The sequence below is a fragment of the Miniopterus natalensis genome, chromosome 6 (assembly GCF_054644295.1).
Source record: "Miniopterus natalensis isolate mMinNat1 chromosome 6, mMinNat1.hap1, whole genome shotgun sequence".
Taxonomy (NCBI): Eukaryota; Metazoa; Chordata; class Mammalia; order Chiroptera; family Miniopteridae; genus Miniopterus; species Miniopterus natalensis.
The window spans coordinates 72,904,729-72,931,517 of NC_142086.1; the positions used below are offsets into that span (position 1 = coordinate 72,904,729).

Below are 26,789 nucleotides of genomic sequence, written 5' to 3' on the forward strand. Positions count from 1 at the left end.
AAGCTTTTACTTTTACCCACTGACATATAATATAGCTTTCTGTACGATAAATATAAAATTATACAACTCTTAAAAGGGATTTCATAGTTTATCAACTCAACCCCTTGATTCTACACAGGAGAAAATTAAAAACTGGAAAAGTTAAGTGACTTACCCAGACCCAGACCAGGTTAGTTGGTGACTCCGTTGGAATAAGATCTTTGGTATTCTTGACAGTCTTTGCAAATGTTGTGTTCAAATGGATCTTTGGTTCTGCTGAGATTTATAGAGAGCCTGGTGCCTTCCTCCTGCTGTAGGGCTTTCTTTTCTAGATTCCCCAAAGAAGGTGGGAGAGCTGAGCTCCCAAGCAGCCTGCACAGGTCAACGTGAGGGTGGATCTTGTAAAAGGATGACTTTGGTAGGGTCTTGATGCTTAGTCTAATCCCTTTCTATCCATTACTGTTGGGAATGTCTCTCACCTGCCACAATCTGCTTTCTGGTAACAATTTCCGGTGCCTTTGTCACCTTTTCTGCCAGGAGAACCTGCTCATGTGCCCAAGGGCTTTTAGGCCAACTTCAGCTGACAGCTCTTTGATTGAATCTGCTGGCCTTACAGATTTTTTCATGGACCAAGAAATTCAACCTCTGATGTGGGAGGCCCTGGAATCTTTAAAGTGTACTCTTCATCTACTTTCATGGTATTCTTTTTGTCACAAATACATTCATTCATGATTCATTTAAGTATAGTAATGCACATTGCATTACTATTATGTTATCCTCACAGATAACGTAACCTATAAAAAACAAAAACTAGCCATATAACAATTATGCCATTGTAGGTTTTTTCTGTACTAAGGTAAATCTAAAAGAGAATGGTCTATTAGGTGACATTTGTGTCACTACAGGTGGGAGCAGAAAGAAGGGATCCAAATAGTATTAGGAATTACTTATTTCAGAATTCAGAATATTCTCCCCCCCCTTTCTCTCTCTATCTATTCATTTATCTTTCTCTCCATCTCCCAATCTCTCTTTCTAATGTGCCCATGAACACATTTATGTTTGAGGGAGAAAATATATTTTCTGGTGGTTCTGATTCAGCCTTCCAGTGGAAAACAATTCTAAAGCAAATGCTTCCCAATATATCCAGATATCAGGATTACATGGGAAACTTTTTTAATAATATAAGTTCTTAGGCCCCATAGAATACCTATTAAATAAAAATCTCCAATAAAAGGACCCAGACTCTGGATTTATGGGACCCTATGCCAGGGCAATTCTGATGCAGTGGTTTATGGATCAGTATTTTAGATCCTTTGACATAAAGTATTTAAAGCATTTTCCTCTTATAAACTTAGAATCAGGCCTTGTCCATCACCCATCCTGCCCTCCCCCATCCACCCATGCTGATCAGTTAAAACTTTTCCAGACTACTGGAAACTAAAGAAGTTTAGACTAGGTGTGGCTGAGAGTAACACAAAAATTCAAGACAACAGTGACTTAAGCAAAGATACACATCTATTTCTCTTGCACATAAAGAAGCCTAGAAGGCAGTCAGTCTAGAGCTTCGCGTTGCAGAAACCCAGGATTTTTCTACTTTGTTGCTCTATAATGCTTGAGCACACTAGAAAGCACACGGCTTCCTCCTCATGGTCCAAGATGGCTCTTCATCTCTCCCTGTCAAGTCAGTATTTCAGCCAGCAGGAAGGGGAAAGGGAAGAAAGGCTTTTTCCAGACAAACACAACCTATTGTTTATATCCCGTTGACTAACTGGAACAAAGCTGCGCATGACCATACCTAGCTGTAAGGGAGGCTGGAACGTGCAGTGGCCATGTGCCCAGCTGAGTGAGAGAGAAGGGCGGAAAGCATGATGGGGGACAAGGAATGCCTCTGTTGCAGATCGTCGAGTCATTTCATTGTTCTGGGTCTCTTTTCTCTTAAAAGTAGTTTTACACTGGTGCGCCTCCCTTCTGGCTCTGATAGTCTTTGATTCCTTTATTCCATTTCACTTAGAATCAGCCCGACCAAGTTGCCTATAATTGTCAGCCAGGCTCCTTTACTCAGGAATAATGCCCCTTGTTATTTGTTTCTAATGCCTAAATATCACCTTTAGAAAGTCTTTCTTTTAATTTTAAAGAATGATAAAGCTCAGGTGTCCCAAAAATAAGTATAGTAGTCTAAGCAACTATTTGTTAACTGTTTGATCTGAGTGAACCTGTTCGACTTTCTGGAAATCTTGTGGAGTCATATTCCTAAAGACCAAAGCCACCAGGCAAGATATATAGGGTGTCCCAAAAATGCACACACACGCTTTGAATTATTGTAAAGGCAGTGTTTACTAAAATGCATTTCCTTTTCAAAATTGAGCTACCACCTGTTAGAATGTGTACACATTTTGGGGGACACCCTGTATATACCTGTGTATTTCTACCGAGCCTCTTTCCAAAAGGAAATGGGAAATTATTATAGTACACTGCCAGGTGGGCCTGAGGGCAGAAGTTGAGGATGGGTTCTGGACGCTCGGAGGAGGAAACTGCAATAAAGAGAGAGCCCGAGAGCTTGGCCCTGAAAGGACCGCCCCACTCTCAGGTTAGAGAGCTTGGGCTGTGCTGACGTGATGGGCAGGAGAATACCGCGGAACCTTGGTTTTCGAGCATCTCCGTTGACGAACATTTCCGTTACCACCGACTTAAACCCGGAAGTGAATGCTTGGGCTTTCCAGCTCCCCTCGGAAGTGGAACAGGCCCCTAGCTTCCGGCCTCCACGGAGGGCAAGACCCCGAGGCCCAGCTGTCGGCGGGGATCCCTCGGTTTCCCAGCGTTTCAGAGCTCGAGCTGGCTTCCGGGACAGACCACGTTGGAAAACCCAGGTACCGCTGTATATGAGATATGGAAATATTAGAGTGTCAATGACGAGGTTGGATCACGGGGAGGCCAAGGGAGGCCTCAACCCAGCGGTTGTGTCCAGGTTCTTGCGACCCCGCAGGAAGCAATTCAAGAATGAGACAGAGAGGTTTAGCAAAACACAGCAGATTAAAGTGACATTACGCACTTAAGAAGGAAGTGCGGGCGAACTCAGACAGCGGGTCACACTGAGGAGGTCTGGGGAGAGGGGTTTTTTATCAACTACGGGGAAGGGGCGGGAATGGAGGTGGTTTGTGGTCTCTAACTCTGGGGGGGGGAGATGGTCATCAGCGCAGCTCTTCTCAGGCCCTCTTCCGATGGCGGCATGGTGATCTGGAGGGCAGAGCCGCTTCAAAACTGCCATGTGCGTCCACATGGCTGCCAACTCTGGCTGAGACTGGTTTTGTTTTTCTCAACTGTTTCTTACCCCGGGAAACTGAGAGGGTGGCAATGGGGAGACAGGTGTCCAACCACAAGTCATATCCACAGTGTTCTCAGAAAAGGCGGGGAGAGGTAGAGCCCGGGGCCTTGGTTTCCTACGCTAGCTTTCCTGCCTAAATGGGACCTTAGTAACTAACCTCAGGCCCTAGGATCCTCTCCTCATCCTATCCTGGCCTCATCTAAAAATTGACTTAATTTGAAATTTTTCTCTTTGTCACCAAAGTAAAAATTTCAGATGTATTCAGGGGTTCCAAGTATCAAATTATTTTGTTGCTAAGATTGAAAAGATTTTGGAAATGCAGAAACACTAATCCAACTGAGTATCTTGCTCCAACTTTTGAAATGCACAATCTGTGGCTAATTGGAGCCTACTGTTCCACCCTCCCTTGTTGCCTAGCTTCTGGAAACTGCATTGTGTGATCCTTAAGCGGAAGAAGGGAGTATGCAGGCCAGAGATAGTCTCAGGGGTAGAATCAGCTCAGAATCAATCACACAAGTTATTAATTGATTTATGCTTCACCTTCTGTGCTTGTGTGAAGCCAGATGTAAGAACTCCAGGGTCAGCTACAGCGAACCAGGCGGGTGCATCTTTCAAATCAGGGCCCATCTGAGTGGGCAAACTGTTTCAACAGCTTGGTAGCTACATCACAGTTTTTCCATCTGCATTGCACCCAGCAGAGGGAAGTTGTATAAAACAAAAAATAACCCCACAGATCCATGCTTTCTCTATCTCCCAAATTACCTCAAGGATTTTTTTTTCTTTTTTGCCCAAATTTACATGAAAACATGCTTACTAGCCATAAAATTCTTGCATCACTATAGGAGGCTATACAGGGACTCACAGGCCATTTTCAGCTATGTGCTGACATCCAATGCATATCTGTTGGATGGAGAGTGAACATGGGAGGGCCAAAGGGCAGAGAAATTTTCTTCTGGAGCAACCAATGAGTTGTTGGCCCTGAGGTGCAACCTTCCTTGGCGCTATCAAGTAGAGGGCACAGTTGGTTCTTCATCATACCAAGATTCACCCCATTTCTGCAGAATGCTCAGTTGAACAAATGTGTAAATAAGAAATACCATTTTATTAGCTATGTCCTCAATATGGCAAAATAACACAGGACCTTTTGTCTTTCTCACATGGAGACCTTTCACATAACAGCAGAAATGACTTCTTAGTAGAGCCTAAGGTTCCATCTCCAGACACACATCCAGATAGCTCATATTAAGCCCTTAGCTCAGTGCTTGGCATACAGTAAGTGCTTGATACATTTCAACTAGTAATAATAACAGCAGCAGCAGAAGGAATATAATAAAAGCTTGCCTAGCTATCGAGGACTAATAAGAGAGGAATGTGCTTCTTCCCACTCTAATGCATCTTCTGTATAGTTACCAGTTTTCTTCCTAAAATTACAACCATGATCCCACTTCCTTGCACAGTCCTCTGTTGTCTCATCCATTGCCTATAGGATACTAGCTAAACTCCTTGCTTGACCCCAACCTCCTTAGCTAGCTTTAGCTCTTACCTGTCCAGGCTACTCCACCCCCCTACATTCTGTCTAGTAGCATTTTACATCCCTCCCTGAGCACACCTTGCACTCATATGTCCTGATCTTCACAGCCTATACTTATGCCTGGATAGTTCCCACCCACTTCTACTACTTATTTTTTCAGACCCAAATAAAAAGTCACCTCCTATGTAAGTTCTTCCCAGTTTCCTTAGGCAATCACCACCCCCACTCCCACCACACTTTGGTTGTACCTCAAATGTCATACCAACTGTGCCATGCTATAATTTGCCTGTTCATGTCTATTTCTTCTCCATGAACCTCTGAGCTCCCAGGAGAAAGGAATTACACCTTATGGATCTAAAATCACCTTTGGCCAAAAGAATAAATGAATGATTGAGAGTACTGTTAATTAATAACTGCTTTTATTCAATCAAGTCTCTGTTTCTTTTCGGAGACATAATTACAACTTAAGAGAAAGGAGAAAATATATTAAGAGGGAGAGGACTGTTGATACTTAAGAGCCTACACAAGTTATCTCTGTTATCGAACAGCTGAGAGATGAGGCTGGGTTTGACAGGGTACATGGAGTCATTAACCAGAAAGCATGTGATGACGCATGTCCATCTACGATTCTAAAAGATCCTGGCTCCTTGGTAGGTGACATAAGAGAAAGATGACATTGAGTGGGTCATGAAAGGTTTTCATGTATGAGCCCCCAGCAGGCAGCAAACTGGTGGGAGTGCAGTTCCAAGAAGGAACATTTATCGCTATAGACCAAGCAGTGATCAGCACCTAGGATATGCCTGTGTAAGAGTCCATTGCATGAATGACCTCACTTATCGTAGGGATTTCCATACAGTACAACATAGTGACTAAGAGGATGGGCTCAAGAGCCACGCTGCCTTGGTTTGAATCCTGATTCAGCCACTTACCAGCTGTGTGACCTTGGGCAAGTTCCATCACTTTTCTTCGCTCGGTTTCCTCATCTATAAATTGGGAATAGCAATATTAGTCACCTCATAGGTTTGTTGTGAGCATTTAATGAGTTAAACCATGTAGAAGAGTGTCTGGCAAGTGGTAAACATTCAGTAATTGTCAGCACTTCACTTTATTACTTCCTTTCTCAGTGTTGCCCAGGGCTTTCTCATTGCATGTATTTGGATACAGACTGAAACTTAAGCCTAACAGACAAATTAGGGAAGACAGCAACCAGGTCAATGGCTTGTTTTTTCCCTGCTTCTCCAGGGAAAGAGGCTGAGTAGATGGATATGCATAGGACAGGTCAAAATAAGCCAGACAGAAAAAAAATAGGTAACCGCATGTATCATTAAAGGTGTCGAGCAGAGCTGGTTATATCCTTTCTCTTTTTTAGGAAATATCTAGTATGTGTAGACTTTTTTTCTCAGAGTGGAATGTATATCTGCTTTATATACATTGCAGAGCAGTTTTCCTAAAGGGACTAAGAGTAACACAAACAATAATAAAGCCACATTTTGTAAAAAGGTTTATAATTTAAAATAGGTTGTTTTCTTGGGTGCACTGGAAGTACATTGCTTTTCATAAAGGGCAGGTGGTCCCCAGCTCCCTACCTATAAAAACAGCTCAAATAAGTTTGCAGCAATTTTTTAAAAACTCTCATTAACTAAATCTGAAGTAGTTTAAATTAAATGTAGGCCAGACAGACTTTCCTTGTCCATAGAGAACTGAAATAGAATGTTTCAATTCTAGAAGCTATTTTTTCATTATTTTCTTCGCTCATTAGACTCTCTCAGCTGTGCCAGTGGTCTTGGCCCACTTGTTTGGGTACTGGAGTCATTATAGCCCTCTTTCCTAACACAGGTCAACGTGGCAAAGGGACTCCTTTAGAAATGGCTTTGAATTTTTGTGAAGTGGAATTGAATTCATGTGTTCTATCCATCTACTTAAGTCTCAGACGAATTGAAACAATTTTAGTTTAATAGTCAAATCTTCATTAGGACCCAGTCTCAATAGAAGGCACACCAGCTTGTAGCATTTTCTCCGTAGCCATGTTTCCCCCACATTCAAGACCTACAAGGCAGCAGGCCTATGTGGTGGAAACAGAGCTGCTTTCAAATGCTCTTCACAGATGGTCTCCTGGCACGTGGAAGGATGCGGCGCCCTCTGTTTCCCTTAGCTGGAGATCAACCCCGCACCTGCGGCGTGCCCTCTGCCTGCAGCCGCCGCCAGGGTGGGGGTCAAATCCTGCACCCTCTGCCTTGTTTGCCTAACTGGCTGGTGCGTGTTCATTGCATCCTCTCTGGGCTCAGAGTCACGGACACTTTTCAAGTAGAGAAGTGACACACATCTTGCCCAGGTCGCGTTTCTGTGACATCCGGCAGGCCCTCCACAAAAACACTTTCGGGAGGAAAAGGAAAAGAATGACAAGGAAACCGAAAACCATATTACTCAGCTCATCCTGACTGTGGAAAAACATCCTGCAAAATAGGAGCTGGATAGACAATTTGGGCCTTTAACTTGCAAACCAAGACTGAAGGATTTGGCGCCCATTCTACAAGAGGAAGGACCTGTGACTTAAAACCACAGTTTCCCCAAAAGTGATGAAGTTAGTTAAAACTTTGGTGGGCTCAGTGACTTTGGGGATTTGTTTTCTCAAGCCTTGGTTGGTGTCAGGCAGCTACTGCTTAGTGCTGTAGAATTGTCATCAATTAGGGACGATTTTTTTTATCCCAAAATAAAACTAGCTTTATTGTTTTTTTTATATCATAAGACGGTTTCATGCTAATTATAAATAATGCTAATAATAAGCTTGCACAGTATAAAGAAAAAGGAAAACATTTTTGAGTATATACAAAGTATACTTTCAAATAACTGCTGATATTCCATAGCCTCCCTTCTTCAGTGGCATAAGATTGAACTACTGATTGTCTCTGGGTGCCAGACCCAGTGCTGGTGGTGGGGACACAGAGAGGAGAAAGACATGGTCCTTGCCTTAGAGGACTCGCAGTGAATGGGGTCGAGGTGTTACCAGGAAACCCAGGTGGGGCTCGGGCTGCCTGTCGCTGTGTCCAATTCAATGGAGGCAGAGTTGAACCATGTAAGGCGTTTATTGAGAAGGCCGGCCAACCAAGAAGACAGGGAGCATACAGCATCCAAAACCGGTCTTAAGGAGTGGCCTGCCGGATAGGGTTATATGGGGCCAACCGAGGCTGGGACTGGAATGCAGCTATGTGCAGGCCTGGAGGTCCGCAGAGGTCCTTCTTTTGTTCTTGGTCATCTGGCAGTGTCTCGATAGGGTGATATTTTAACCCATTATTCACAGCAATCCTTAATTGCTTCATCCGGGATCAAGGGGAGTGTACAGGGACAAAGGCCTAGGAGAAAGAAACTTAAGGAAAAAAAACTTAAATCCCTGCTCACATAAGTATATGTGTTCTACAATTTTATAAGTAATGTAATTGCATTTTAGATTTATTCAGGTGCTCAATGTTTGGAAGTTATAAGTGCCCCTATCAGAGGGAGATGTACAAGCAGATGATTCAAATTTAATTTGGTGCCTCTTACTCCTGACTTCTGAACTGGATCAAGAAGGAAGCAAATAACCTTGTGTAGGGGAGTTCGAGAATCTGTTAGAAACTGGGCTTGTCGGATAGAGGGATTATGTCAGGGGAGGAGGGAGAGGGTGTCCACAGAAGCAAGGGCAAGAAGATGGGGAAAGGCCTGGAGCTTTCTGGAAACTCAGTGAAGAGTTGCAGGTGCCTGGAGCATCGAATGCAGAAGGGGAGCGATGAGGCTGGGAGGTAGACTGGGCTAGATTATGAGAACTCCTCATTGATTAGCAGGCAGTTCCTGTCTCCTACCTTCTCTCTCCAGATGTGTTCAGTACTGGTGCCTAGTGACCTAGGAACAGTATTTTGTTTCCCTTCATGGTGCAGACAAGTAAGTGAATACTGTGTACATCAGTTCCTAAGAAACTGAAGAGCCTGGTAAAAGGACAAAAAGTCCCCCCAAGTAGTTGTAAACCTAGAGTAGTAAATAATGGTTCCAGAAGTTACATGTTGCAACAATTCTTAACAATGGCTTATAATTATCAACTAATTCAGACCAACTGAACAAAGCCATAAAGGCTCGCATGTCCTCTGTGAGCGGGCAGCTTGGCAAGCCCTGTGACACCACAGCAGTGCCTAGAGGGAGCCTCTGCCCGGCCAGCTGCCCCTCAGGATTCACGCCAAGAATGGTCAGCCCGGTCCCCACCCATCTGATCTTCCTGTCTTCAGAGGGGCACAATCTGACTTTCTCACACTAGGATCTGTGAGGGGTAGGCCTGTGCTTGCCCCAAGAAAAACAGAAAGTCTCTTCTAACCTTGAGCTCAAGAAGTGAATAATGAATCCTGGGTTCACCAGAAAGGACAACTGGCCATTGACCACAGGGGTTGAGAAGGTGAAGTAGTTGCTAATTCCAGCTCAAATCCTGCTCTCTTAAGATGGCAGCTGAAGTCTTTGCCCCCTGCCCCCTCCCCCCCCCCCAGATTTAAATCTTGATATAAGTCTGCTACTTCCAATTGCCAGCATCTGCATTTTTTTTTGCCTATGACAAACCAAAGCAACTGCCTGCATGTAAGTGAACTGGATAAAGCAAGATTGTCTTTCAATAAACAGTTACCCTCCCAAAACAAAACAAAACAAACACTTCCCAGAGTCCTTCTTCTCTGTGACAGCTCCACATTCCTAAAGCACTATTTGGTTACCAACTCCTTCTCCTTATGACTGGTAGGTACAAAGTAAATTAGGGAAGGACAATAGAGCCTCCCTTAGAAAGTGACAATAGCCTTGAAGTCAAGATGCATAGATTTTATTAACCTGTACAGTAAGTACAATGGGAACAGTAGATATAATGACCCAACTCCTCTGTTATTCTATTGAGAAATGACAAGATTAAACTATGCTGTGTTGTGAATGTGCCCCCTGCCCCATCCATATGTTGAAAGTTAACCTCTAGGTGAGATATTAGGTGGTGGGGCCTTTGGGAGGTAATTGATTAGTTCAATAGAGTGGAGCCCTTCTGAATGGGATTAGTGCCCTTATAACAGAGTCCTAAGAAAGCTCCTTTGCTCCCTTCCTCCATGGATCCAAGCACCAAATCTGCCAGCACTATGATCTTGGACTTCCCAACCTCCAGAACTGTGAGAAGTAAATGTTTGTTGTTTATAAGTCATCAGGTATGTGGTATTTTGTTATAATAGCCTGAAAGAACTAAGACAAACCATGAGCTCATGTAAGAATTCTACTCAACCCTACCTAGAAATCCTAAAAGGCTGTTTTACTTTATTCCCACTATTTACATAAAAGTGAGCTCACAGGTGAGTGGAAAGGAATTTGGAAGATAATTGTTTTCTCCAGGCTAGGATATTTCAGACTTCTTCATTTGAGCACACCCTGGCCAGACATACTTTCAAACCCCACCCTATTAGTGGCAATTTGTTTGAATATTTTTATTTACTTATTTATGTATGCCCTACTTACTTCCAGCAAGCTGTTAAGGCAGTTCTCTATGACAAAAAAAAAAAAAATTAACCCAAGGCAAAATTAACCCAAGGCAAAATCCAGAGACGAAGAAAGGAAACATTGGAGCAAGGTACAAAAACAAAACAAAAAACCACTATATCAAACTCTCCTAGCTAAAGAAATTGCCACTCTCAGGCAAGGTTTATACTTTTGCAAACTTCATTTTTCCTTTTCATTCTCCCTTAAAAGTAATGAAATAGTACCCTTTCAAATATTGCTGTCCAACTTATTTGGGTAGTTAAATCTCAGCTACCATGAAAAAAATCTGCCTACTTTTTTTGAAAATGACTAGTTGCAAAGAAAGATAGGCATCTTGTATTTAATTATAAAATGAGTAAATTATGTAATGTAATGAGTAAATTATGGAAAGTTCAATTGTAGTTGATGTATAGTTTGACTGAGTTAAGTCTTACCATATTGTTAATGAGCACAAAGTACGTGTGTTTTTTTCCTGGCAAAAGGTTCAAACACAATTTCTTTTTATTCCTTTCTCTTTTCTTTCTTCCTATTTCTTTTCTTTCTTTATGGACCCATAATCAGCATCTTTCTTCAAAACCATTTCCATGATTGGGCCAGAAGCTCTGTGATTACTTTTTCTATCATTCTGTGGTTACACCACATTTGCTAAACAGATATTGTGTAATTAAAGATGGGCTGCTTCTTTGAGCTCCCTAGAAATGTTTCGATGCTAACGTCCTCAATGGTCTTTCAAAAGTTTGCTTAATTGAAGCAAAAGAAATAGTGGAACCATTGTTCAGGATAATCAATGAGAGGTCATTTACATGAGGGGACCATGGTGGAGGGAGAAAAAATTCTGGCTCAGGATAATTCATTCTGGGTCCCTTTAGCCCACACAAAAGATTTACCTTTAAGAGGCTAAGTTCCCAAGCCCCCAGTTTTTAGAGAGTAAATCCAAACTATAGGGCCTCTAAATCTTTTACCAACCCACAAAACAACACTATGGTCAAAGTTCAAATTAGATGGACTTCTACAAGCTTTAAGGTCTGTAAGTATTTGGGGGTCAATGCAAAGAAAAGATGCTGGGAAATAAACTCCCAGCACAAATGGAGAGAGATTTGGGTCTTCAACATAAATGTGCCCCTGACTAAATGCTATTTGGGGGAAAATAATCTTAAATTGGAAAATTTTATTTGACAGCAGACCATGTCCAGTTTTCTGCCCTCATTATTGTCTCAAATAGCAAGGCAGAAAGGTAAGCTACCTTTCACATTCTCTGATTTCTATTTTAAATCCCAAGTCAGTTTCATTCAAACATCTTTTTGAGGAAGACATAGTAAATTCCATATTTAAATGAAAGCCATTATTGCTTTATCATTACAAAAATTATACCTGTTGTTTTTACAAGGGTGGGGCTTATTTTAGCATTCTGTGCCAAAGGCGTAGAGTTGAACTGAATCCAACTGATCCTTAATTTTTGCCATGTTACAGAATTTGAGTCTCATTGAAAACAAAGGATACATCTGTTTTCATCAGCTGTTTCTTGACTTTTATTACTGGGACTTATTTTTAAAATTGTTTTGCCTAGACAGTATTATTCTACTAAGCATGATTTATTACTCTCCCATGTGCCCACAGAAACTGTGAGTTCCTGAAATAATGCAAACTGAATCAAAAATAATAAGGAAAGAATGGAAACTTATTCCATTTACATTGATTAAGTAATCATTTAGAATATGTAAATACATTTAAATTCTAATAGCATTTTTATTTATCAGTGGGAAGAAAAATATGATCAATTACTCAGAGCTGATAAATTAAAACATTGAGGCATGTTCAAAGGATAAAAGAAAGAATTGAGAGATGTGAGTTTTTGGAATACTATTTTAAAAATCAGCTCAAAATTGGAGGTTTACCTAAGAGAATTTAACAATTTTTTTTGTTTATCTCTACTTTATTCCACAAAAAAAGGATCTCAGTGAGCTTGCCCTCTCAATGCTCTGTTAAAAGAACTATTAAATCTTAGCTTTTAGATATGATAAATTAATACTAGTGTGCAAGTGTTTTGCACATATTTTTATGCTAATATTTTAAAGCTAGAAGTGCATGTAATTTTTAAATAAGGTTTATTAACTGTATAATTATTTTAGAATTTATAGATTACTGGATAGCTTGACCACTGCTGCCTTGCCTACTCCAATAACTCTTTGTAGGATTGAAAATGTTACAATAGAAGAATATTTTTACTTCAGACACAAGAAAAGATTGGGAAATAATTGCAAAGAGAAAAAGACCTAGCTCTTGTCCATAGATAATAAGCTAATATTAGGTTCAGGTCACTAAAAAAAGCCTTAAGTTATACAGCGTTTTGACTTAATAATGTTCCATTTTTTAAAGAGGAAACAGGCTTTCACAGTAAAATGAGTACATTTCACTTCTAGGTAAACTTTCTGGCAGGTTACCAAAATACTGGTCCATATTTGCTTTATTCTGAGCTGGTTTGGGGGTTTTGGACACTGCTAGAAATTCTGAACCTTTACCGGTTCACAAAATATGTTAACTGGGAAAAAATTCAGGGAATAGATTGCTCCTGAGACAGCCTATTTTCAGTTTTTGTGATAATTCAAATATGTCTGCATTGGCATTTCATATTTTTGACACTCAAGTAATAATAGCTAACATTTATTTAGCATTCCCACATGCCAGACGTTGTTCTAAATGTTTTGTTTCTAACCTACTGAATCCTCACAACCACTGTATGAGGCAGGCACTGCTATTAACCTGTTTTGTAAACTGAGGCATGGAGATAAGTAACTTGCCCAAAGCCCATCACTGGCCAGTTGCGGTGCCAGGATTCAAATTTATGAAGGTTCTGAGCCTACCCTGTGACTACCACTCTACATCCCACGGACCTGCTCAGACAAGAGGCCCAGCTGTGAGGATTTACATGGTATTGTCACATTTCTGTTCTCTGAGGGTGGGATTTTCTCTGTGAATATTATCCAAAGAACTTCTTTCAAATTTATTGATAATCTGGACTGCTGATAGTCTTATTTGCCTTGCTAGTCTCTTATTTGCCAATTCTAATTTACCTGCAGTAAAGGAAGCCTCTGGAAAGCTAAACACAATCACTCCTTTTCACAAGGGGAGATTTTAGGCAGTGGAACAATTAGGTTTTTGCTAGAAGAAAGAGCTATCAATCTCTAGGATGGGGGCAGTGGAGGGAGCCCTGGGCAGTGACTGGGATGGAGAAATCTAACGCATCGCTTGGATGGACCGCTGAGCCCAGCCGGAAAGCAGTGCAGGCAGGTCTCCCATGACTCTGACTCAGTTACCATTTAGGATGTTCTAAAAAAAGTGACTATAAACTCTTCAGTCAGTAGAATGTTTGAAATTTTATTTTAAAGGTTAGTGCCTCAAACTCTGAAAAACAGAATGGGTACCAAAAGTCTTCCAGTATAACAGGACAAGAATCAGGGAGCCTCCAGGGAGGGTAGAAAGGAAGGGAGAAGCACTGGGAAGGGGCACACAGATGCCTTCAATGGTATTGCTAATGTTCTATTTCATTACTTAAATGTATTTATATATAGCCTTCCACATGTAGCATATATTCCATAATGTCAAAAACAACTCAAAGCCATTAAACATTTACTTTATGCCTAATAGTTTGCCTGGCATTGAGAACAATATTTATAATAAACACTGGGGCTCTATCAAGGGGTTTATTTTTTAATTCATTGATATTTCTGGTCTCATCAGATTTTATTCAAAATAATACTTATAATACCAATTGATCACTATTATTTTTAAAAAATCACTTATTCTATGCCAGGCCCTTTATAGGTATTATTTCATTATTCCTCAGAACAATATTATGAGGCATTTATGCCAGCTAAGATGAGTTTGGTAATAGCATACTCAACTGAAACTGTCTTCAGTAATAAAAATATTTATTATTTCATATAACAAGAAGTCTGGAAGACATGATGGGTTCAAAGTTATTTAAAAGTTCTACAGTGTCATTGAGGACCCTTGATGACAAGGCTCTTTCCATCCTCTCTCCACCATTCTCGGTATATACTGACTTGGCCCCAGAAGCATGCTCCCTCATGCTTGCAAGAAGGTGCCACAGACCCAGGCAGTATATGATGTGGATACAGCAGTGTCTGGTTAAAGAAAAGCATGTGTCCTTCCCTGTATCTCTTTATTTGGGAGGAAAAACTTTCCCATCAGTTTCTCACCACAGAAAACATCACCTCAGATCCAAATGCCAAGGATAAATTCAAATACCCATCCCCTAGTTACAAATGAGGCTGAGAAATAGAATAGCTGTCACTTTCACTTTATGACAGGATGGTTGTTCTGCCCATAAGAGAGGAGGTAATTGGGTAAAGTATGACTGTTGATAGGCAATCAGAAGATTCTGCAATTGAATTGTTAGCTCCAGTTTACAGATGAAGATGCTGAGGCTCAGAGAGGCTAAATAAAATGCTCAAAATTATACAGCTAATAAGAACACTGAGCCAGAAATCATTTCAAGTGTTCCACTACATAAATACAATCATAGCAAATAAACCATCAGTACAGCCATTTACCAATAGGAGTTAGGAAGATTAAAAAGTCTTATATTACTGAAAAGTATTAGGTTTCCCTCCTCCTGGTTCCAGAGCTGTGTCCAGGAGTAGTGGTGTTGGTAGTGATTTTCAACAATAAACATTACTCTATGCCAAGCAACACAGTAAGTGCCGAAGGTACGGAGATGACCATGGCATGCCCAGCCTCTGAGGGGCGCGCCAGGGAAAGAGAGACAAGTCGACACATCAGTTGCAGACAGGGATGTCAGAGCTGTGATGAAGATGCATCAGAGGTCTGAGAGCACAGAGATCGGAGCAACCAACCTTGGCAGGGAGAGTTAGGAAGGGTTTCACAGAGGAGCTGACATTTGAATTGGTTTAAAGATGTTAGGAGTGTTCAAGGAAAAGCAGGGGAGGCAGGGCCCCAGTAGCCGAAGGTCTGCCCTCCTGGAAGACAACTGTTTCTAATGGAAACCGCATTGTGAAGGTTGGTAGAGAAAGAGAAAAAGACGTTAGGGGTGTTCTTTAAAAATGGTAACAAACATCTAGTCACAAGTAGCTCCAAAAAGAAGCAGATTTCAACATATCCAATAGCAACACTGCTTCATAAATGTTTTGCCAAGCGTATCGGGACCTATTTTAAAAGGATTTGCAAATAAGTTTCTCTTTGGCTTTCTCATAATTATAGTTCTCATTCAGGGAGAGCTCCCTAACTCAGTGTCCCAAACCAAATAACTCCCATTAATAAAGAAAAAGGGCATTATTCTAACTTTTTTTTTGTCTTATGTGGAGAACAAAGAAAGAACGGGTTTCAAAATATTTCATGTTGCCCACATTTTTCATATTCTGCTGTAGAAAATTGAGCTGAAAAAAGCAAATGGCTGTCGCCAGTCTTCAATCTGCATACCCGAGTTGGGTCATGTATATAAAATAATGTATCATAAGGAGAAGAATTAATATGTGGATGAAAAACTGTTAGAGCTCACATAGGTTTGGATGTATGATCAGCCCCTTGTATCTGTCGGTTCAGCATGTGTAGCTTCAACTAACCAAAAACCGAAAATATTAGAGTGTTCCATTGTTGCCAGTGTGGACTGTGTAGTCAGGCCTGCTATGGTTGTGTTTGTGCTGAACATGTACAGAATTTTTTCTCTTCTCATAATTCCCTAAACAATACAGTCTAACAGCTATTTACATAGCATTTCCATTGTATTAGGTAAGCTAGAGATGGTTTAAAGTGGTATCTGCAGGGGGTCTTGGAACCAATCGCCCTCAAATACCAAGGGACAACTGTACAGTAATTTGCTGAAGAAAGAAAATCAAAGTTTAAAGGCAATAAGAGAATCTGCTCATGGTGCAAAGTAGAAGGAAAGACCAACTGGAAAATGTGCTGGAGACCTAAACTCAAACCAAACTCCATCTGACCTCGGAAAATCTGAACTTACATTCTCAATATGATAGTAATGGCTTAGTGGAAAGTCATGTCTTAACAGTTTAGAACATCTTTCAACTCTGTAGATATGACTTTCCCATTTGGAATGTCTTTCAACTCTGACCAACCAAGATAAAAGCAAGTATTTTTCTTTTATAGGAGAGCCACAGACATCTAAGATCAATGGATTGATCTATCTGTCCATCCATCTATCTGTCTTTCTATCCACCTCACAGATTTTGTATTTGCAAATTCACCTACTCGCTGAAATGTGTTTGTGACCCCAAGTCAATACCTGAGGCACTTCTGGAGTCATTCACAGGCAGGCACAGAGCAGTGAAAAATTTGAGTCGGCGGACACACAGGGTCCCAGCTGAGGTCGAACAAGTCAATGCTCAGCCTCCTTGTTTCAGCTCTCTTCCTGTAAACAAGTGTCTGTTCTTTTGGGGGCCTATTTAGTGCCACATTTTTCTCTTTTTTGTGTTTTTTGTGGGTGATTTCACTGTTTAAAATGCCCCACAAGCGTAGTGTTGAAGTGCTCTCTAGTGTTCTCAAGTACAAGAAGGTTGTGATGTGCCTTACGAAGAAAATTCGTGTAATATATAAGCTTTGTTCATGCATGAGTTATTGCTATTGGCTCTGAATTCAATTTTAATTAATTAACACCATATATTAATGAAGATGTGTTTAAATAGAAACACATATAAAACAAAGCTTTGTATTAATGAAAATGTGTGACCAGAGGCTTGCAGGAATGTAATCTGTATTTCCCTTAGAAGCAATGCTTCAGTATTCACTAATTTAGTGTTCAAAGTGACATTTTAGAGCATAACTGCCATGAACAATGGCAACTGACTGTGTGTGTACACACACACACAGAAAGAGAGAGAGAGAGAGAGAGAGAGAGAGAGAGAGAGAGGGAGAGAGAATGATATATAATCATATTCCAGTGATGTGAGTATACTGAGCAGAGTCATCTAAGGTGAAATAATTTTCCACCTCCACCCAGATTCTAGAGTAGGGTGACTGACTGTCTCAATTTGCCTTTGATTGAAGGGATGAGGAACTTTCAGTGGTAAAACTGGGAAAATTCCAGGACAAATTGAAAAGAATTGGTTTCCCTACTCCAGAGTTTCTCAAAGCTGAAGAACTGGGGTGGGGAGATAGACCCATACAAACCTGTCAACCTTTCCTCTAGAGCTAGTAATCCCACCACCATTAAGAAAGAGACTCATGCCTGGTCAGGCATGGCTCAGCAGTTGAGCATCAACCTAGGGTCCAGAAGATCGAGGTTCAATTCCCAGTCAGGGCACATGCCCGGGTTGCAGGTTCGATCCCCAGTGGGGGGCATGCAGGAGGCAGCTGATCAATGACGACTCTCTCATCATTGATGTTTCTCTCTCTCTCTCTCCCTCTCCCTTCCTCTTTCTGAAATCAAAATGATATATTTAAAAAAAGAAAGAGACTTATGGAATAAGTACACCCCCAAGTAGGTAAGCACCACTGGCCCCACACAGGCTTCTGAGGACTCCCAAGGAAGCCTGCATCTCCCTGGCAAAGCTTCCTTGAGAAAACACTGAGGATAAACTCATTTGATTTACATTTGTAATGGCCCTCATAGGTGTCTCAGGTGTGGGAAGACCTGAAAGAGTTGAGCTGTGAAGAAATATAATGATTTTGTCATTATAAAATTAAAAGGCAATTAATAATAATAAAAAAGCAAGACTAACAAATGCTGAATAAAATATTGTCATGCAGACAGCTAAATATATTATTTTCTATTACTGGTTTGTAAATTGATAAAGGATAGAAGAGAAAAAAGTATGGATGTTAGGGCCAAATGTACATTTCCTAAATCATCAAATTCTCAACATTTTAGAGATTTGGAACTTCACATTAAAATTATCTGAGAGGTTTAAAAAATTCCCATGCCTGGAGCATACCCAATTCATTAACATTGGGGAGGGAAGGTTAGCAGACATTGGAATTATTCTAAAACTTTCCTAAGTGATTTTAATGTGCAGCCAGGGAGAACCATTCCCTGAGAACCACTCACAAGAACAGTGTTCAGGAAGATTTCGGGGAAGTTCAGCAGAGAACACTAGTCACTTGGTGATGCTGCTGTAGGTGCAAGAGAGAGGAAGGCTGCACTAAACGGTCTTTTTCAGCCCAGGCCAAGTGGAAGCATTCAGGCTCTGTAATCAGGCCGATCTTGATTCAGTCTTGCTCTGTCTCTATGGCTCTATCACCTGTATGACCTTGGTCAAGTGATTGGCCCTCTTGACTTCCGTACTCATCCTGATACTCATTTTACAAGGTTGTAGTGAGGATTAAGTAAGGTAGCATTTGCCAAGTACCTGCCTTAATTAAGGGAAATTATTGTCATCGTGACTAGGCACCTACCCTTTCATTTCTGGCCACTTTCTGAGTTACATTCTGTTATCCTAACAAAGAATAACAAAGGAGCTTTATGATATGAGTAGCAGTATTTTAAAAACAAAACAAATAAACCAATAAAAATGAATGGAATGGCCTAGGCAATTTTGCAAGCATATAATCTAGTTCAGGGGTCAGCAAATTAATGCCTGTGGGCCAAATCCAACCACACCCATTTATTGGCTTATCTGGAGCTGTTTTACCACAACAAAACCATATAACCCACCAAGCCAAAAATACTCACTCTCTGGTCCTTTACAGATAATGTTTGCAGATCCTTGATTTTAGTTCATCAATTCTCAGTGTGGTTCATGAACCCCTGAGGTCCCTTCAGGGGACCTGTGAGGTCAAAGCTATTTTCACAATAATACTCATACATCATTGGCCTTTTTCACTGTGTTAATATTTGCAGTGAAAGGACAAAAGGAATGATGGTAAAACTGCTAGTGCCTTAGCACAAATCAAGGCAGTGGCACCAGAATGTACTCATATCTGTATTCTTCATCACCATGTACTCACAGGAAAAAGGGAAAAGCCAGTTTCACTTAACTTAGAGTTTCTCTGCCTTGGTTGTGGGGGGATGTTTAGCAGCATCTCTGGCCTCTACCCACTAGATACCTACTACCAGCCCTTCCTCCCTTTCCTCAGCTGCAACAACTGAAAATGTCTCCAGATATATTTTTTAATTTCTCAGTTTTAACTTATTATATGGTGAATATCAATAGTATAATTCAGATTTTTAAAAAGCTCTTTGAGATCTCCTGTGATTTTTAAGAGAGTAAAGGGGTCCTTTGACCAAATAGTTTGAGAACTGATGGTCTGTTTTGTATTTACAGAGTATTTATAATGTTTATATCACTAATTCAAAAATAATTAAGTGAAAGGACCACAAAACTGGTGAACAAGATATAGTAAAAAGGAATAGAAAAATATGTGCATGGGTGGGTTTGGGATTTTTGACAGGAGGGGTTGGGGTAAGCCAGTGAGGACCCAGCTGTAAAGACAGAGAGGGCAATGTGACCTTGAGCAAGTTAGTCTTCTATCTGTGCCTCAGTTTCCCCCTTGTGAAATGGCACAAGGACTTACCTCATAGTATTATTGGGAGAAGTATATGAAAAAGTGCATTTAAAAAAACATGTAGAATAGACTTGTCACCTAGATTAATTGCTCTCTGCAGGTCAGCTATTATTATTTTAATAATAATAAAAAATCAATTTATGTCAGAAGGGATGAAGTCAGGCCTGCAATTAAGATGTGCAGGTGCTGCTGACCCTGTCCCCACAGTGGTGTGACTGAAAGCAGGAAAAACGCAGTCACTGGCTCCAGAAACAAAATATCATGGAGCCAAGAAAGAAATCAGAATCTCCTAACCCCCTTCTTACCCTAACATCACACTTTCTAATCCCAAATTATATCTGTTACCCCTGAGAGATACATGGACGCGTTCCAACTTTCAGAACAAACCATGTGAGGTTGGCTTGGCTTCATATGTTAGTTCCAGAGCCATGATTTTTCTTGTTCCTGCACTGTGATTAATTTACCCTTCAGCTCAACTTGGCTGCCAGAAGATCATCCAGAATTATGTTGGTTTCAGCAAATACCCACACAGCCTTCATCACCTTTAGGCAGATGAATGCTCTAAAGAAAGGGCTTGCTAATTTTTATAACAAGAAGAATTTTTTTTTTTTTATTATTCTTACCTGAGAATATGTTTAGAGAGGAAGGGGGGGGAGAGGGAGAGAGAGAGAGAGAGAAAAACATTGATGTGAGAGAGAAACATCAATCGGTTGCCTCCTGTACACAGCCTGACCAGGGATCAAACCCACAGCCTAGGTATGTGCCCTGACCTGGAATCAACCCTGTGACCTTTTGGTGTACAGGATGATGCTCCAGCCAACTAAGCCAACTGTCCAGGGTAAGAAAAAAACCTTAATGAAACCATAGGGACACTTAGATAAGAAATGAAATGCTTGTGACATGGTGTAAAAAAATTGCTAAAGAAAAGTCTGAATCAAGCTGAGGAAGTCACTTGAATTTTGAAATTACATTCTCAGTAGTAAAATGTCACATCTCCCGTGTCCCAGTTCTTACATCTTCTGACCTCCCTATATCGACCAGGACGACTTTTACTGTTATAATATATTAATGAATAAATATCTCTTTAATTAGCTGTCAGGCTGTGTATTCTACTTCCCCAAGAGATGTGTTCCAGTGGAATTGTGCATGGAATCTTTGAAAATCAAGTTAAGTATTAAAGAGTAGGGAACTTCACTACTTAAATCTGTTCTGTAATAAGCATTTCTTGTAAAGCACAGGTTCCTTTGCAACTATATATTTTATTTGTCAGGCCATATTTTGGCATGTAAGATTGCTTAAATCAATGAACCGAGACGTACTCACTGGGTAGAGACTATAGACTCAATTCTGTGCCAGGCAGATGACTGATGTATGAGAAGTAGCATCTTTAGGACACTTGACTGGTATATGTAACACACTAGAGAATTATAAATGAAAGGGGGATTGCAGGTCCCTTAAAGGCAGAGACCAATTCTCATTCACCTTTGTCATCTAGAGTCTAGCACATAAGCTATGGACAATATTGAAAGATGCCCAAAGTAAACAAATGAGTGAGCATGTCCTGTGGAGAGGAGGTAAACTTTGGATACCTGCTTGATAGGTGCCATCATCTGACAGATGGATGGATTGAGGGTGCCATTGACCAGGCCTCTCCTGCCAAGGTAGAGATAGTGAGTCACAGGCTTGGGGACTGGCCAGAGAAGGACACAAAGTTGGGAAGGGTAGATGTGTGGGGTCAGATTATTAATGGAGGTTAAAAGATTAGGACCTGGCAAAATAAGTTAATGAGACTACTTATATATTTATAAGAAAGGAGTCACAGGAAAAAAGTTTTACTTTAAAAAGGTTTTCCTGGAAATCACGGGGGGAAAAACACCTCAAAGAAGCTGATTCAGAGGCACTATGAATGAAGCACTGTTTAGCTTCAGCCAGCTCTCTAAGTAAACTCCCGTAGAACTGTCATCTGCAGGTCATGGGACTCTGGTTTTCTTTTAAAACATAGACCTTTGTTCTTCATTGTCCTTTTCCCCTCCAGATTTGCTGAGGTATAATTTACAAGTTAAATTATAGGATATTTAGCCCAGCCAGGCGTGGTTCAGCAGTTGAGCATCGACCTAGGATCTAGGAGATTGTGGGTTTGATTCCCTATCAGGGCACATGCCGGGGTTTCGGGCTCGATCGCTAGGCGGGGGCTTGCAGGAGGCAGCCGATCAAAGACTCTCTCATCATTGATGTTTCTATCTCTCTCCCCCTCTCTCTGAAATCAATAAAGATATATTTGGGGGGAAAATTAAAAATTAAAATAAATAAATTATAGGATATTTCAAGTGTACAATGTGATGATTTGATATACATTGTGAAAAGATTCCCCCATTGAGTTAACACATTCATTCCATATTTTATTTATTTATTTTTTTATTGTTGAAAATATTACAGATGTCCCCTTTTTTAAAATATATATATATATTTATTGATTTCAGAGAGAGAAAAGGAGAGGGAGAGAGAGAGAGACAGAAACATCAATGATGAGAGAGTCATTGATCAGTTGCCTCCTACACACCCACAACTGGGGATCAAACCTGCAACCTGGGCACGTGCCCTGACCAGGAATGGAACCCTGATCGCCTGGATCCTAGGTCAACACTCAACCACTGGGCCATGCCCAGCCAGGAAAATGTCCTCTTTTTATCCCCATTGATCCCCTCCATCCCACATCCATTCCCACCCCCAGGCTTTCCCCATACCAATGTCTGTGTCCGTGGGTCATGCTTATAAATATATAAGTTATTTGATTAATCTCTCCCCACCCAGTCCCTGCTCCCTGCCTTCCCTCTGAGATCCCTCAGTCTGTTCCATGCTTCTATGTCTCTGGATCCACTTTGTTCTTCAGTTTATTTTGTTTATTATATTCCACGTATAAGTGAGATCATGTGGTACTTGTCTTTCTCTGACTGGCTTATTTCACTTAACATAATACTTTCTAGTTCCCTCCATGGTGTGCCAAAGGATAAAAGATCCTTCTTTTTAATGGCTGCATAATATTCCACGGTGTAAATGTGCCACAACTTTTTTATCCACTCATCTACTGATGGGCACCTGTACTGTTTCCAGATCTTACCTATTGTAAATTGCGCTGCCACAAACATAGGGGTGCATAAGTTCTTTGTGACTGGTGTTTCAGGTTCCTTAGGATATATTCCTAGAAGTGGGATACTGGGTCAAATGGCAGGTCAATTTTTAATCTTTTGAGGAAACTCTATACTGCTTTCCATAGTGGCTGCACCAGTCTCCATTCCCATCAGCAGTGTACTAGGGCGCCCTTTTCTCCACACCCTCACCAGCACTTGTAGTTCATTGATTTGTTGATGGTAGCCATTCTGAAAGGTATGAAATGATACCTTATTGTGGTTTTAATTTGCATCTCTCTGATGATTAGTGACGTTGAGCATTTTTTCGTATGTCTCAGCCATTTGTATGTCCTCTTTGGAGAAGTGTCTATTTAGGTCCTTTGCCCATTTTTTTAATTGAATTGTCTTCCTTTTGTTAAGTTGTATGAGTTCCTTGTATATTTTGGATATTAACCCTTTATTCGATGTATCATTGGCAAATATGTTCTCCCGTACAGTGAGCTCCCTTTTCGTTTTGTTGATGGTTTCTTTTGCTGTGCAGATTTTGATGCAGTCCCATTTGTTTATTTTCTCCTTAGTTTCTCTTGCCCTAGGAGATGTATCAGCAAACGTATTGCTATGAGAGATGTCTGAGATTTTGCTGCCTATGTTTTCCTCTAGGATTTTTATGGTCTTATGTCTTACATTTAAGTCTTTTATCCATTTTGAATTTACTTTTGTGTACAGTGTAAGTTGGTGGTCTAGTTTCATTTTTTTTGTTGCATGTATCTGTCCAATTTTCTCAACACCATTTATTGAAGAGACTATCTTTACTCCAGTGTATGTTCTTGCCTCCTTTGTCAAATATTAATTGAGAATAATGGCCTGGGTCAATTTCTGGGTTCTCTGTTCTGTTCCACTGATCTATATATCTGTTCTTGTGCCAGTACCAGGATGTTTGATTCCAGTGGCTTTGTAGTATAACTTGATACCTGGTAGTGTGATTCCTCCAACTTTGTTCTTTCTCAAGATTGCCATGGCTATTCGGGGTGTTTTATGGTTCCATATAAATTTTTGAAGTGTTTGTTCTAGATCTGTGAAATATGCTGTTGGTATTTTAATAGAGATTGCATTGAATTTATAGATTGCTTTGGGTAATATGGACATTTTAATGATGTTAATTCTTCCAATCCATGAACATGGTATATTTTTCCATTTGTTTATGTCTTTCTCTATTTCTTTTTTCAGTGTCCTGTAGTTTTCCAAGTAAAGGTCTTTTACATCTTTGGTTAAGTTTATTCCTAGGTATCTTATTTTTTTAGTTGCAGTAGTAAATGGGATTTTTTTTTTTTTTAGTTTTTCTTTCTGAGAGTTCATTATTGGTGTATAAAAATGCCATTGATTTCTGGGTATTGATTTTGTATCCTGCTACCTTGCTGAATTCATTTCTTAAATCTAGTAATTTTTTGGTGGAGTCTTTAGGATTCTCTATGTGCAATATTATGTCATCTGCAAATAATGACAGTTTTGTTTCCTCCTTTCCAATTTGGATGCCTTTTATGTTATCTTCTTGTCTGATTGCTGTGGCTAGGACTTCTAGTACTATGTTGAATAAGAATGGTGAAAGTGAACACCCCTGTCTTGTTACTGTTCTTAGGGGAAATGGTTTTAGTTTTTGTCCATTGAGAATGATGTTGGCTGTAGCTTTGTCATATATGACCTTTATTGTGTTGAGGTATGATCTCTCTATTCCCACTTTGCTGAGAATTTTTATCAAAAATGGGTGTTGGATTTTGTCAAATGCTTTTTCTGCATCTATTGATATGATCATGTGATTTTTGTCTTTCAGTTTGTTTATGTGATGTATCACGTTTATTGATTTGCGAATATTGTACCAGCCTTGCATCCCTGGAATAAATCCCACTTGGTCATGGTGTATGATCTTTTTAATATATTGCTGGATCCAATGTGCTAATATTTTGTTGAGGATTTTAGCATCTATGTTCATCAGGGATATTGGCCTGTAATTCTCTTTCTTTGCAGTGTCTTTATCTGGTTTTGGAGTTAGGCTAATGCTGGCCGCATAAAAAGAATTTGGAAGTGTTCCTTCCTCTTGGATTTTTTGAAATAGTTTGAGGAGAATAGGTGTTAATTCTTCTTTGAATGTTTGGTAAAACTCCCCTGTGAAGCCATCCTGGCCAGGGCTTTTGTGTGCTGGGAGCCCTTTGGTTATTGATTCAACTTCATCAGCAGTTATCAACCTATTTAGGCTTTCTGACTCTTCCTAATTGCGTTTTGGAAGGTTGTATTTTTCTAGGAATTTATCCATTTCATCCAGGTTGTTCAGCTTGATGGCATATAGTTGTTCATGCTATTTTCTTACACTCCTTTGTATTTCTGTTGAGTCAGTTGCTATTTCACCTCTTTCATTTCTGATTTTATTTGGGTCCTCTCTTTGTTTCTTGATCAGTCTGGCTAAAGGTTCACGAATCTTGTTTATCTTTTCAAAGAACTAGCTCTTGGTTTCATTGATCTTTTGTATTGTTTCTTTAGTCTCTATGTCATTTATTTCCGCTCTGATTTTTATTATTTCTTTCCTTCTACTTACTCTGGGCTTTTCTTTGTTCTCTTTCTAAGTTTTTAAGTTGTAGGGTTAGAGAGTCTATTAGAAGTTTTTTGTTTTTTGAGGTAGGCTTGTAGTGCTATGAATTTCCCCCTCGGGACGGGTTTTATTGTGTCCCATAAATTTGGAGTTGTTGTGTGTTCATTTTCATTTGTTTCCAGGATGTTTTTGATTTCTTTCTTGATCTCTTTGGCAACTCATTCATTGTTTAAAAGCATGCTTTTCAGCCTCCATGTGCTTAAATGTATTTTAGTGTTCTTATTGTAGTTGATTTCTAATTTCATGCCACGGTGGTCTGAGAAGACGCTTGATATGATTTCAGTCTGCTTGAAATTGTAGAGATTTGTTTTGTGTCCTAACATGTCCATCTTTGAGAATGTCCCGTGTACACTTAAGAAGAATGTATATTCTGCAGCTTTGGCATAGAATGTTCTGTAAATGTCAATTAAATCCATCTGAGCTAGTGTGTCATTTAGGGTCACTGTTTCTTTGTTGATTTTTTTGTCTGGAGACATATCCAGTGAAGTCAGTGGGGTATTAAAGTCCCCTAGTATGACTGTCTTGCTGTGGATCTCTCCCTTAAAGTCCTCTAGAAGTATTTTTATAAATTTAGGTGCTCCTATATTGAGTGCATATATGTTTATCAGGGTTATATCCTCTCTTTTTTTTTTAAATATATCTTTATTGATTTCAGAGAGAGGAAAGGAGAGGGAGAGAGAGAGATAGAAACATCAATGATGAGAGAGCCATTGACCGAGCCCACAACCCGGGCATGTGCCCTGACCAGGAATCGAACCCCGATCGCCTGGATCCTAGGTCGAAGCTCAACCGCTGAGCCACGCCTGGCTGGGCAGGGTTATATCCTCTTGTTGGATTGATCCCTTTAGTATTATGTAATGACCTTTCTTGTCTCTTGTTATGGTCTCATTTTGAAGCCTATTTTGTCTGATGTGAGTATTGCTACCCCAGCTTTTTTTTTTTCATTTCCATTTGCATGGAAAATTTTTCCCATCCCTTCACTCCCGTCCTGTGTGAGTCTTTTGTTCTGAGGTGGGTCTCTTGTAGACAGCATCTATTTGGGTCATGTTTTCTTATCCATTCAGCCACCCTATATCTTTTTATTGGGGCATTCATTTAATCCATTTACATTTAAGGTTATTATTGAAAGATACTTATCTACTGCCATTTTGTTTCTTTATGCCCATGTTT

General features: G+C 40.2%; 1 protein-coding gene across 1 annotated transcript in view; it reads left to right on the forward strand.

Moving 5' to 3' along the window:
* Positions 1–26,789, forward strand: part of VEPH1 (ventricular zone expressed PH domain containing 1) — a 158,100-nt gene that overhangs the window by 47,507 nt on the left and 83,804 nt on the right. The window lies entirely within an intron of this gene.